This window comes from Dreissena polymorpha, chromosome 1 (genome assembly GCF_020536995.1).
Source record: "Dreissena polymorpha isolate Duluth1 chromosome 1, UMN_Dpol_1.0, whole genome shotgun sequence".
In the NCBI taxonomy this organism is placed as follows: domain Eukaryota; kingdom Metazoa; phylum Mollusca; class Bivalvia; order Myida; family Dreissenidae; genus Dreissena; species Dreissena polymorpha.
The window spans coordinates 4,760,103-4,774,201 of record NC_068355.1 but is presented as its reverse complement, the minus strand read 5'-3'; positions in this window follow the sequence as shown (position 1 = coordinate 4,774,201).

Sequence of the window (14,099 nt, the reverse complement as noted above, 5' to 3'; positions counted from 1 at the left end):
AACATCAATATTTATAAATAAAATAACTGTTATGATTAACGATACATCTTATATCATAATAATAAGTGTTCAAAATATGTGAAGGGGTTTATTTCTAGCGAGTAGAAACTGGTTCAAAATATTTGAAGGTTTGTTACTAGCAAGTAGAAACATGACATATCCTTGCATTCATTGTAGAGTAGACTAAGTCAACAAATTGAAAGATCAAAGATAGTATATTTAGATAGGAGAATCTAGAGACTGTATATTTAACAAGGCATTCAATTGATATTATATCATATAGCTAATGAAATAGGCCAGACAGTAATACCTTATTTGCATCAGGCATACAAAGTTGCGTCAGTCATACAAAGTATTGCACCGGGAAACGTAATCTTATTCAACTATAAGAGTACATTAAAACTTTATATCACCAAAAATAATCAAATTAGATGTCTAGAGGGATTATTAGATAAGTGTGTAAATACTTGAATAGTTTGTTTTCTCCGTGCCCGGGGTGTCATTGATTCAGGACATTTAGTAATTCAGCCAATCAACAATAAGCACATGAAGAAACGGACACTAATGACCAATCAAAGTTATAAGGAAGTTTTATTCAAATTAACCTGTAGACAAAATGTAGATGTTTGGTCAGAATTAAGGATTCTGCGGTTAGATTTGTCACGTTTTCTTGACGTGGCGGCCATTTTGGCCGCCGCGCTGTAAAATTGTATTTCACGAACATTAGCAAGCGTTGTATTAGAAAATATTAAACAGAAATATATCGCGATAAAAACAGAAATGAACTTTGTTTGTTACTGTGTGTTCTCCACGAACAATACGTAATTACGTCACATATAGATATGGGTATGGTTTTGAGCGTCTTAGAATAAATCTAGGTATTGAAATCAGAAATGTACGTGTATATAAATGCATATAGATTTGTAAGTATCGGTATCAAAATGGGTATGTTAAATTGATCAGAGGAACCCTAAAACTGAAACTGAAGAAAAATAAGGTTCGTGGGTCAAAGAACCCCTTACCAAGTAGTTCTAGCGATAATTACGATGGACGCAGAAGTGTGACAATAGAACCTATTGCATTCAATGATGGTACACGAAAGTCTGACCGCAAGAGGAAGGCAATATTTTACGAATTGGTGTAGCAATAATAGCCACATTATAAAAGTACAAAGCTACGTGATATATTAAATATGTTTAGAAAATCACAATATGCTAATGTAGACCGAGTTGACTTTTGAAATTAACCAATCATTGTGATGTATGACTGCAATATACATACATATTATTGAATGGCAAATTTGGATGATTACTGTATTGATATGATAGAGATTAAAATTATAGTATGAATTGTGTCCACTTTATCAAATTCTAGTATTTAAATGGGTCCAATTTATCAAAATTATTGTATTGAAATGGGCCCACTTTCTCAATGGTATCGTATACAAATGGGTCTGCTTTAAAAAAAATCTCTATCAAAATGGGTCTACTTTATCCGATTTCCGGTATAAAAATGGGTCACATTTCGGAAGTCTCAGTGAGACACCCTACCCAAAAATTTGGGAAGTTACCCCCCCCCCCCCCTCGTGGTTTTGATATTAAAAAGCAGCGGTACAGACGAAAATTTAACAACAATATCCCAACGCTCTTTAAAAATAATGACTTGTAGTGGGGATTTCGGTTATTCTACATTCGCCCATCCGTGGTTTCTACAATTATATATCTCCAATAAGACATGACGCATGCGTTGTTTCTGCCCCTACGTGCATTGTATAATTTATACACATATATTGCCATTACACCTGGTCAATTATTTTAAAGATTATTTGCACAATCCGTGGTTTCTGCAAATATATCCCAAATAGACATGGCACATGCGTTGCTTCTACTCCGAAGTGCATTGTATAACTCTTTCATACGCCTTTAACTTGGCAAGACAACGTTGCACAATTTAGAAGAATGTATACACATATTTAGCCCGTTTACGTCTTTGTCATGTAATTCCAAATATATATTGCACATTCCGTACTATCGCAAAATGCACGTTTAAATAGATATCGCATATGTGCTATTAATGTTGTTTATGACCAGAAATGAATTATTTTAATAAATCACACGCTTAATGTATGTCCTATACACACTGGTCATGTAATTACACATAGATTTTGCACATTCCGTGCTATTGAAAAATATAACTCCATATACATACTACACGTGCGTTGTTTTTGCTCCGAGGTGTGTTGTATGAGTAATTAACAAGCCTTTAAATTTACAATGGTAAATAATCGCTAAGAGAAAGACATCGTTGCACGTCTAAGCATTATGTGTACACAAATATAGTCTTAACACCCTGGCCATGTAATTCCAACTAGATATTGCATATTTCGCGCTATCAAAAAATATAACACCAAAGAAATGTTGTACATATTCTGCTAAAGCCCCGTAGTGTATTGTTGCACTCATTCACATGCCTCAGACTTGACAAAGGATTATACCCACTCGGGGACAGACAGCGTTGCGCGTTTGAGTATAATTTATACACATATATTGTCATAAACCCTTGTCAATTATTTCCAAAAAGATGCATGGTTTCGGCACATATATCTTCAAATAGACATGACACATGAATTGTTTCTGCTCTGAAGTGCATTCTATAGCTCCTTCATACACCTTAAACTTGGCAAATGTTGATTCTCGCTCAAAGAAGGAAAACGTTGCATATCTTAGTAGAATTTATTCACATATATATTGCGCGCTATCGAAAAATAAAACACCACATATTTGGTTAATGCTCCGTAGTGTATCGTTGCACTCATTCACACTTCTTATACTTGACAACGGATGAAACTCGCTCGAAAAAAAAAACGTTGAACGTCGGAGTATATATAATTTATACACATATATTAAACAATTTTACAAATCCGCTAACGGAAATCATATCCTACTGCTAACGTTAACAGGTAATTATCCGTTCATAGACCGTTGGCACATGTGGTCTTCTCGACTCGGGTTTAAAGCAAACGCAAAATAGTTCCCATAATAGATTTAAAACTTGAGATTTAAACTTTTAAACGCATACATATGGTAACTGATTTTATGAAAATATCGTATTTCTTAATAGAATCCTTCATCCGTATAGAATATCTTTGTAAACAATGTTTACTGTATCAATCCTCATTTGAATGATGTGTAATATCTATTGGTATCTGTTATTTGTGTCATATCTATGTGGTAAACAATGCCGCCCGTAATTTTCGCCCTTAATGCAGATATCAACACGTTTGTGAATGTTCCGAAACTACATATTTATGTAAAAACTTGGTACAACGTGTTTGGATTTATTTGTACCTCTATCCCACTACAGCAATATGTTATTTAATGATCATTTGACGCACAAACACATTTTAGTTAATTGGTTGATTTCTAGGCCTACTTAAATGACTCAAAATTCAATATTGAATGTTTTTCGGTTTTCGAACTAACATAGCTAAGTTGGGAACCGACGGTACTGGAAATACAATTTAAACAAATTTATCCGTTCATAGACCGTTGGCACATGTGGTCTTCTCGACTCGGGTTTAAAGCAAACGCAAAATAGTTCCCATAATAGATTTAAAACTTGAGATTTAAACTTTTAAACGCATACATATGGTAACGTAGCGCGTAGATATAGCGCGTCTACCAAAATCTACCTGAAATATACCGGAATCTAGCAGAAATCTACCAGAATCTACCAAAATTTAGCAGTCTACCAAAATCTACAATTAAACGATATCATTTGTATATGTTATGATATTTATCGTCAAATTGACCCAAAATGTCTTTAAAGAACATGTCCCTCACAAGACTCCCAATTGACGCCCTCGTTAGGGTAGGGTATTACAAAACAATATTGGATATGTGCTGTTTAAATACAAACGGCCGCGGAAAACTGCTTGTATGTATTGAATAATAAAGTGTTACATCATTCGCATACTGGAGTGTGCCTAATGCGCATAAAAACAATGTAATAATGAACGTTTACACGCTTTGTTTCAAAGGCAAAATGTTATTATACATTTTTTATTTATTCATTTATGGTTTCGAATTTGGGAAATTGTTTCGTTCATAATTAGGCATTTATTATTTAATAAAAAGGCATTTAAACAGCAAAGTTGATGTTTGGGTATGCGGTTCCTTTTATAAAAACTAATTAAATAGATAGAAAGGCATAAATAAAAAGTTCCATTGAGTTGTCTATTTTGTAATATATTAATGAATAAAAATTAAACACATTAATATTACATAGGTATACTATCGAAGCGTGATACTATTATTAGGTCAACAATCAAGATTACCCACTGCGCTCGTGACCGAGTTTCAATGTAGGGATTATAATACGAATAGCAATGACAATAGTAATCCTACTACCACCGATAATGAGCGGTTTAAACTGCGTTCATATCTCCAGACTTAATGCAAAATGAAAGGGTGGCAACAGATATTATTTCTGTGAGATACAAATCGGAAGTGCACGAGAAAACCAGGAAGATGTAGACTCGATATATAGCAATTTGTGTAACGTCATCACAGACGAAATGAAGGCTCATATTCCAACCTATGATGCCAGTAAAAAGACTAATAAACGGCGAAAAGTGTCAAAGCCATACTAGTGTGACGAGTTACAGCAATTATGGGACGTTTTGCGCATCAAAGAACGCTCATTTGTGAAGTACAAGGGAAATAATCAACAGGAATCGATACTTCGGTTAGATTATGCTTATGCCAGAAACAGGTTCGATAAACGTTTACGACAATCAGAACGCGTATATAGAGGGGCACAAGCATTCGAAATAGAGGATATGTCATGTAACAATGCTACGAAGTTTTGGCGAAAAATACAAAATCTTGCGCCTTGAAAAGAAATTCCATACCAGTTGAAATAGTGGATAATGGTAACATAATAAGAAATGAGCGAACCGTGTTTGAGAGATGAACATTAGACTTCAGTAATGTGTACAACGGGGATAACAATGGCGATTTTAATGAGGAACATTATGACCGAGCAAAACTTTATAAACATTTATTGGAAATGAACATGCAGGAACCCATATATGTGTCCAATGATGAACCGTCACATAAGTATTGAAGAGTTAACGACTATTATTATGTACGTACGGTCTGGTTCGGCGTGTGGTCATGATACCACACCATATGAAGTGCTTAAATTCCCGGCGGTCATAGTTATATTGCAACACTTATTTTAATTGATATTCGATAGCAATTTAATTTCATACTGCTGTAGAAAAGTCATTATTTGTCCCAATCTCAAGGACCACAACTCTGATAGACGTGTGCCGCTTAACTACCGAGGAGTAAGCTTATTGACACAAGCAAACTATAGTGCTTTTTTGAACAAAAGAATTACAAAATATCTTGATAACGATGATATATTAGCGGACGAGCAGAATGGATTCCGGGCAAGGAGATCTTGTGAAGACCACATTTACACTTTGAAAAGCATTATAAGGAACAATAACTCGGTATTTTCTTCTTTTATAGACTTGAAAATGCTTCGATTTCATAGACCGCTATATGCTTCTCTACAAATTGCTGCTGCATAACATTGATGGAAAGGTCTATATCTCCATACGAAATATCTACACAAGTGCCACATCGTGTATACGTATAAATAATAAATTAACAGGCTGGTTCAGCTGCGATACAGGGGTCAAACAGGGGCGTTGTTTATCGCCGACTTTGTTCGCCATCTTTGCAAATGACCGTGTGAAAGAAATTAATGACCTTGACCTCGGTATTTCAATGGGAGATGCAAACGTGTCCATTCGTATGTATGGTGACGATACTGTGCTAGTCTTAGACAACTAGGGAAAGTTACAAAGCATGCTTAATACCCTCCACGACTGGTGCAAACGTTGGCGCGTGATAATTAACACCAACAAGTCGAAAACCGTTCACTTCCGGCGGGGCAGAAGATCACAAACAGATAAGAAATTCCGAGTTGGTGAAAACATCCTTGAAACGGTAGTGCAGTACCGATACATGGAAGTAATTTTTGATGAACGGAACGACTTCAGTGCGAACTGCGAGGCGTTGGCAAAGGGTGCAGGTCGGGCGCTTGAAAGCTTAATTACCAATGCTTGAATATAGCGCCTCGGTGTGGGGAGCTAAGACATATCAATCACTCGACAATGTACACAACCGTGCATTAAGATATCGGCACTTTATGGAGACTCTGGCTGAAAACCGACTTTGTATGGAAGATGGGTATTTGTCCTCAGGTTCTGGAATAGACTTATTAAAATTAGTGCCAATAGACTCACCAAAAAAAGTGTTTAATTTAGATTATTCCAAATGTGTGAATAATTGGTCAAGCGACGTTAAGCAGATACTATCAACGTTAGGGATTATTGATCGGTTTCACGCTAAATAATGTATCGGCCTGGATGCAGCAACATCTTTAATGACCCAACATTATATCGCCAAATGGTCACACGACGTGTTAAACATGCCCAAACTGAGGACGTATGCAACATTCAAAACGGAATTTAAGTGTGAAGACTATGTGATAATGAACCTCTCTAAACATGAACGAGCATTACTATGTCAGTTTAGAACTGAGGATAGAGACAGGAAGATACGCTGGTGAACCAGTTGATAATCAAACATGTAGGTTCTGTGATCTGACGTCCGTAGAGGATGAGAAACATTTTTTACGTGAATGTGATTTATATAACATATCAGGACTGACGTGTTTGGTGATATCTTCTTAAAACATGGCTTTATTCATCTTAACCCAGAACAAAGGTTTGATCATATATTGAATTTATACCCCAGAAAGACTGCAAAGTTCATTGTTAAAGCATACTTGCACAGACAGTCCGTGTAATGTATTCACTGTAAATTTGATTATGTATCAGTGCTATCACTTTTATTGATAAAAGTACATTATTATTGATTATTTATTTTTTGACATTACAGTTTACCCAATTGTTTTATGCTGCTTTTGCTATGAATAACCGTTTATAAAATACTATAATATTGTAACATTGACAACATAATCGAGACCATTTGAAGCTGTATATATTTGCTGTACATATGATATATGTTTTCTCAGTTCCATTCATATATCTCTTGTTATGACATAGAACGGTATATATGTATATGTTTTACGTGTAGAATAAGCTTAACAGCTGAGGTGACTTATAGGTACAATGGGCCGGGTGCTTATTTTATACGTATATATATTATTGTTTGTATTACATGAAATGCACATGTCACTATAATAAACTATTTACTTACTTACTTACTTACTAACTTATAGTAACGGAAGACACACATGTATTACCGGTAATTGGATGTGCATGTTTATGGCGTTTGTTGAAGTGTCGCATATTCTGGAAATATCATTTTTGATAATGTAAAAACTATTAATAATGTAACATTTTCCAACTGTGAATTAATGTTCTACTTAGCCTGCGTATAAGTCATTACATCGTAACGTAACAAGTTAAATATTATATTAAATATTAGTATAAAAATATTATACGCATTGGAAAATAATAAACAACAGAAATTCAATTGTCAAAAGTTTCTACTATAAGCAATATCTTACATACAAAGAACCCAGCTAATTTATGAATTAACGGATACATGCTTCAGAACGATATTAGATGGCCAATACAGACGGTAATTATAAATAACATCAAACTATACGAGACGAACAAACCAAATTAATTACTCATTGCTTATCTCGACAAGATATGTATTGATGCAAAGCATCAACGGGCGTCTGGAATTTCAGTGTAAACGGCACTCAATGAAGTTACATGGAAGGATTTTTTTCTACTGTAAATATGAATATATTGGCCGAATATTTTAAACAAAATAGAAAAAGATACTGGTATAACCAGTATCTATGATTTTGTGTTATAACCCCCAAATAACCATTATTAATGATGTTGTGTTATAACCCCCAAATAACCATTATCTATGATTAAGTGTTGTAACCCCCAAATATTTCATAGTTCATTTTATTTACATTGGTTTCATTTTTTTTACTGGTATCCGTGTGCAGTTTTCATTAATGGAACAGAATTGTTTAGGTTTTAAAAAATCTGCTTCATGTTGTAAGCGTAATTTCATATTTTTCTTAACTTCAAGGGGAGATGATTCTGAACTTATTCTTACGTTGCTCATTTACGATAGGGGTTGAGTACTCATTTATATGAAAACACTGTAAAAGTTTTAATGTGTATACGAACCCCCCACCCTCTCACACATATATTTCATGGGCATAATAAACACAAAAAATGGTTACAATAAAACAGCATATGTATTTAAACTAAAATGTCTACATCAAAACAAACAGTTAACATAGAAAGGGCTCGAACCTTGGGCCTCTCACATGTGAAACGAGCGTGTAACCACTACACTACGGAACCGCTTGAAAAAATCACCTTTGAACTAAGATATTAATAAGCTATTACTAGTCGTTTAAATGTAAACCCGGAAGTTTAAACGCTGGTTAGTGAGCGGGGTTTAAGGTCCATACCAAAGGGTCCATACCACTGGCAAGATACGGGTCACGCCTGAGGCCTTCTATATGTGGTTCTTAAAAAAAACCTGTATTAGGACTTGATAGAAATGAGACTGGGGTGCTGTGATGGTGCTCCTCATTGATAAGCGGCTGCTTCCTTTATCAAGACTCATTATTACAATTAATAATACGTGTCGCGCTTCGCGCTCTATAGCGCCTATATTAGTAACTAGGTGGTTGCTAGGATAGTGGAACAAAGCAGTTGTGTTTTTTTTACAAAACCAGAAAGTTTCACCGGTTCGCGTATTTGCCCAGTCCCTGTGATCTTTTATTATTGCCCAGTCCCTGTGATCAGTTATTAATTAAAAGAATTAGCTTTGCATTATTGGCAATAAATGTTGTAGTCAATCTAATAGGCACAAATGCAGTACTTATTTACACTAATTTACACAAAAAGTCACTACTATGCAAAATATTCTGACAACAAAAATATATAAATTGATCCGTAAAATAACTTCTCTCATAAGCGAAAATAAACGTAGTACATACTAGTAGCCGCATTTCAGTGCGACGCCAATAATTAAACATGTCTGTATGCGGCCGGCAGATTAAATGTTGTATGATTTCATGGAAAGAGCGGACTTCATTATTTGTCTATCAGATACTACCTTTGGACACGTGGTTTTGCACGAGATCCCGTCGGAAATCGTACACGTCAGCATTGGGTGTTCCAATCTATATTAATAAACTGTTCTTCAGTAGAGGAAAAGGGAGATTCCCGTACACGGCCATAATATTTGTTATTGGCATTTGGCCAATAGGCCATTACATTTAACTTATAGTTAAGAATATTTTACGAACAGTGGAAAACTTTGTGTTGAAATTAAATCAATAGAAATAAATCGTTATGAACATTGCAAAGGACTTTGTGTATATGTATTATGAGTGTCACATACTATGTCACACAATTACGCTTTGGCATCATGGCATGAATAAATTTTATCGCGATAATGCGCATACTATTTAGATGCTAACATTATTTCATAGCATTCATTGCATTAATTGTATTGTAAATATACCGAAGTCACCATACACTATAGCAGATTCATGAGTTGCATCAAAGATCTATTTAATGTGATTATCAATTATTAAATCGAATTTTCATAATTTTATATTCAATGAAAACTATGTATTTTGCTATATTATAATGTGTTTTTTTTTAACTTTCAGAAAAAATGATATGATTAACATATATAAAAACCGCCAGAAATAAAAAGTTATCAAGTATTTGGTGCTTGAAACGAGGACAAATAGAAATATTGCTCATTTTATTAATACTTAAATTGTGGATTTAGATACATCATTTACTTTTGAGAGTTATTGTTCGTGCATACACTCGCGTGTGGAGATTTTGAGACAGTTCGTTCCACAATGGGTCTTAAATTGGCCGGTGTGAAGCACCTAGTTCACGGCACTTCGACATAACGTTTGACCCAATAAAAGACTTGTATTATAAAGCAATCGAACACATACGCATTATAAAGTCAGCACATTAACACAAGACAACAAATCCCGGATAAAACACGATTATCACAATTGAACTCAATATCAGAAAAGTTCGGATAAAACACCACGATACGATCATTTATATAGGACATGGTTTCAGCCGTGTTGCGGATCATTATCCAGCGTTATTCTTGAGATCTTTACACAACTTGATAGAACGTGATATTTCTCAGGAATGCGATTCGGCGGGATGACACCATTGTGAAGGAACGATTCCATACTTTTTGTGGCGCTTTGTGGCGATGCAATAAGATATTATATGATTATTTTTAAACTGTCCAATCAAAACAGTATTACAAATGTTTGTTGAGAAAATGTGCGATTCTACGTGATTTATCTAGATATTACGCATTTTATGAACTGTTTTGTTAGCGAATTTTTTTGCATTCACATAGAATCGCGGGTTCAATTCCCACCCCCAAACTTCACGTATGGTTGGGGGTCATAATACTGAACGGTTGAGGTTTTCTCTAAGTACTCTAATTAAAAGTCTTTTAATAAAGAATTATATTCAAAACTTATCATAAAATCTATCGAAACAAAACAAATAAAACATCTATAAATACAATCTTCAGTCCAGCATTATCGGGAATATATATTCAAACGACCGAAAGACGGACATGCAGACACATATAGCTTAAGGAACAAACGGAGGGACCGAATTAGACAGACGGAGATGCGGACATAATGAGATTCGTACGGACAGATACTTGTAGTCTGAAATATCAGAAAGACAGACACACGGGCATATGGACCATAAGAGGGATTAAGAGACAGGCCTTGAAAAACAGACGGACAGTCGTACAGAAGGACTGATGGATATACAGACAGAAAGATTGATAGATAGGCAGACATATCGATTAACAGACAGACAGACCGAGACAATGACAAGCGGTCAGACAAAGAGACGGAAAGAAAAACGGAGAGGCAGTGAAACAAAAAACTAGATAGAAAGACGGACAGAAATACCTGAGACGGAAAGACAGACCAGTAACGGACAGACACATAGTCGGACAAACGGATCGAGAGACGGACAGTCACACCAAGAGACGGAAATCAGATACAGACTGACCAATGTATATAAAGACAGACCAAGAGACAGATGGACAGGGAAACGGACAGACAGACATACCGAGAGACGGGGGACGGACAGGCCGACAGAGAGACGTACAAACAGACATACTGAGAAACGGATTCACAGATAGATCTATACAGGTAGACAAAGAGACGGACTGAGAGACGGACGTACAGAAAGTATCAGACAGACCGAGGGAGAAACGGACAGTTACAGACCGAACGACGGAAGAGAAGAAAGGTCAAACAGACAGACAAACCTACAAATGGTTAGACATACAGACTGAAGACAGAAATACAGACAAATCGATTGACAGAAAACCAATAGACAGAAAGATTAACCGAGCGATGAACAGATATACCGATAAACAGACAAACTTACAGACAAAAAGACACACCGAGATTGACAGACCGAAAGGCAAAAAGACAGATCGACAGACAGACACTCCCTGGGACGGAAAATCAAACAGATGGACAAACAGACAGACAGGCAATCAGACGGGCAAGCTGGTAGGAAGGCCGACCGACAGACAGTTAAACAGCATAACCGAGAGACTGAAAGACGGACGCAGATTGACAGCAGACACACATTTATTTTTGTGCGATTCGACAGGAGTTCGATAACATAATGGTTATACTCTCGCCTTTCAGATGTGAAAAATTAAACGTTAAAGATGTTCTACAAGTATCTGCAAGACAAAGATACTATCATATAAATATATTTAGAATGTTTAAACTACTACTACTATTACTACTACTATTACTACTGCTACTACTCACGATCACGGTCTACAAACAGGTATCTGTTACCCGTTCGTCAAATAAACAATCGCCATTGTTCATGGGCCCAATGTTCATACATAATAAAAATGACTTCAAAACATAATGTCAGTTTTTTCACCACTTGAAATTGAAATGAGGTCACGAGCTTAAGAATAGGAATCTGAAAATTGGCAGTGACGACAAAAAAGCGCTGGTCAAAGCCATTAAAGACATTTCCCGCCAGCACACACATAGTGTGCACGAGGCATCTACATCAAAATGCACGACAAAAAGTTAACAGACGACGCAATAACTGCAAGTGAAACTAAAACACTGCTCAACATTATGTTCGGAGACAATTAACTAAGTACAGTTGATGATTCCATATGCTTTGAATCAAAGTGCAATGACTTTGAAATCAAATTCTCGCACATTTCAGCAAGATTTTAAGTTACTTAAGAAAAAGTCTAAACCTCGTTTGCAAGAAAAGGTCAACGAGTGAGCCAGGAACCGTATTCACCAACCCATTCTTAGACTTAAGAATACACATGTATAAAAAAAAGACTTAGAACTAAGAAAAATACGTCATGCGTTTGAATATATACAGGCTTTTACTGGTGATTTGTCAGTAATAAAATGTTATAAAAGAACAATGATGTAAAACAACAAAATCAATACCAAGTTTGACTCAAAATTAAAGCAATTCTTGAGTTTTCAAAATAAAAGAATATGCTTTATTCTTAGACTTAAGCCTAATAATAGTTTGGTTAATACGAGCCCATGAATGGCAAGGTCACATTTAATTGGACAAATACTAATTTTGAGTCAATAAATCATGTCGTGAAATACATTGTAAATTGAAGAACACATGGTTTGACAACATTTTCCGGTTACTGCAGACTTTGATTTTGGGTCAATTTGAAGAAAACCGAGGTGCTCTGATGGGTAGCGGAACATTGGAATAAGTTGTTTCATGCAAACACTTAGGTTACCAAGTCACACTTGATTAGTATGTCAATCGAAGAACAAAACTTTCTGTAGAAATTGCGCCAGTACAAAATCTAGCAATTAAGATGGTTACGTCGTCTAATGGCCAGGCCCGTACTGTCACCTTAAAGACGAACGGACAAAAACCGGGCACTCGTAAAAGTAACATAATTGTCAGAACCACTTCCCTGAAGTGCCCGGAAATCGCAAACTAAGGTAAAAAATCGAATAAAATAATAGTGTTACGAAAACACGTTGTAATTAAACACGTTATTGTAGTATATCAAATGTTTTTTTAAATATATGCCAATTGTTTTATTGAACATTTCGTGTGTTATATTTTGGTATGTTTGAATGTTTTTGTTTTGTTATTTTAAGTCCATAATAAATTGAAAGATAATTTAATACACTGCATGTTTCTATATCTTAGTGTATGTCGGAATGTTTTATTTATTTAAAATAACCTAAAGTTTTTAACTTAAAAATATTAAACACAATAATATATTATTATTATCTTATAATCTTAATATATACTTAATATAATATAACAATGTTTACAGATATGATTGAAAAGGCAGGACAGGAGGCAGGGTTTTTGTCCTGGTTTCAAATAAGTTTAAAAGTCATTCTTCTGTTGAATTATAATCTTCATCTGAAATTATTTGAGTAAATATAAAGCAAAATGGTAAAAAACCTGCTGCTCTGCAGTGCATACCGACCTGATAGAGACTTTACATGTATAGACGAGCTGGATCGTACCATCAGTCTCCCTGACAAATTAAATAGTACAACCCTAATTGGGGGGTGATTTCAACCTTGGGGATATAAATTGGAAAAATAAAACTGTAGACTCTAATGCTTCACACCCAGAAGAATGTAACAAAATTTTAACCTTTGCAGACACTCATTAATTAAACCAAATAGTTGATGAACCAACACGACTATCTGATACCAATAAGAAATGTCTTGATCTGTTTTTCTTGTCTAATCCTTCTTTAGCCGAAAAAGTTAAGGTCATTCCAATTTTTAGTGATCACTGCATCCCATTTGTTAATATGTCGTCTTCTGCTAGAATAAATCGGAAAGAGAAACGGAAAATTCTTCTGTTTGACAAGGCTAACTGGTCCGAAATTAAAACTGGTTTAATAAATTTTATAAATGTAAACAACATT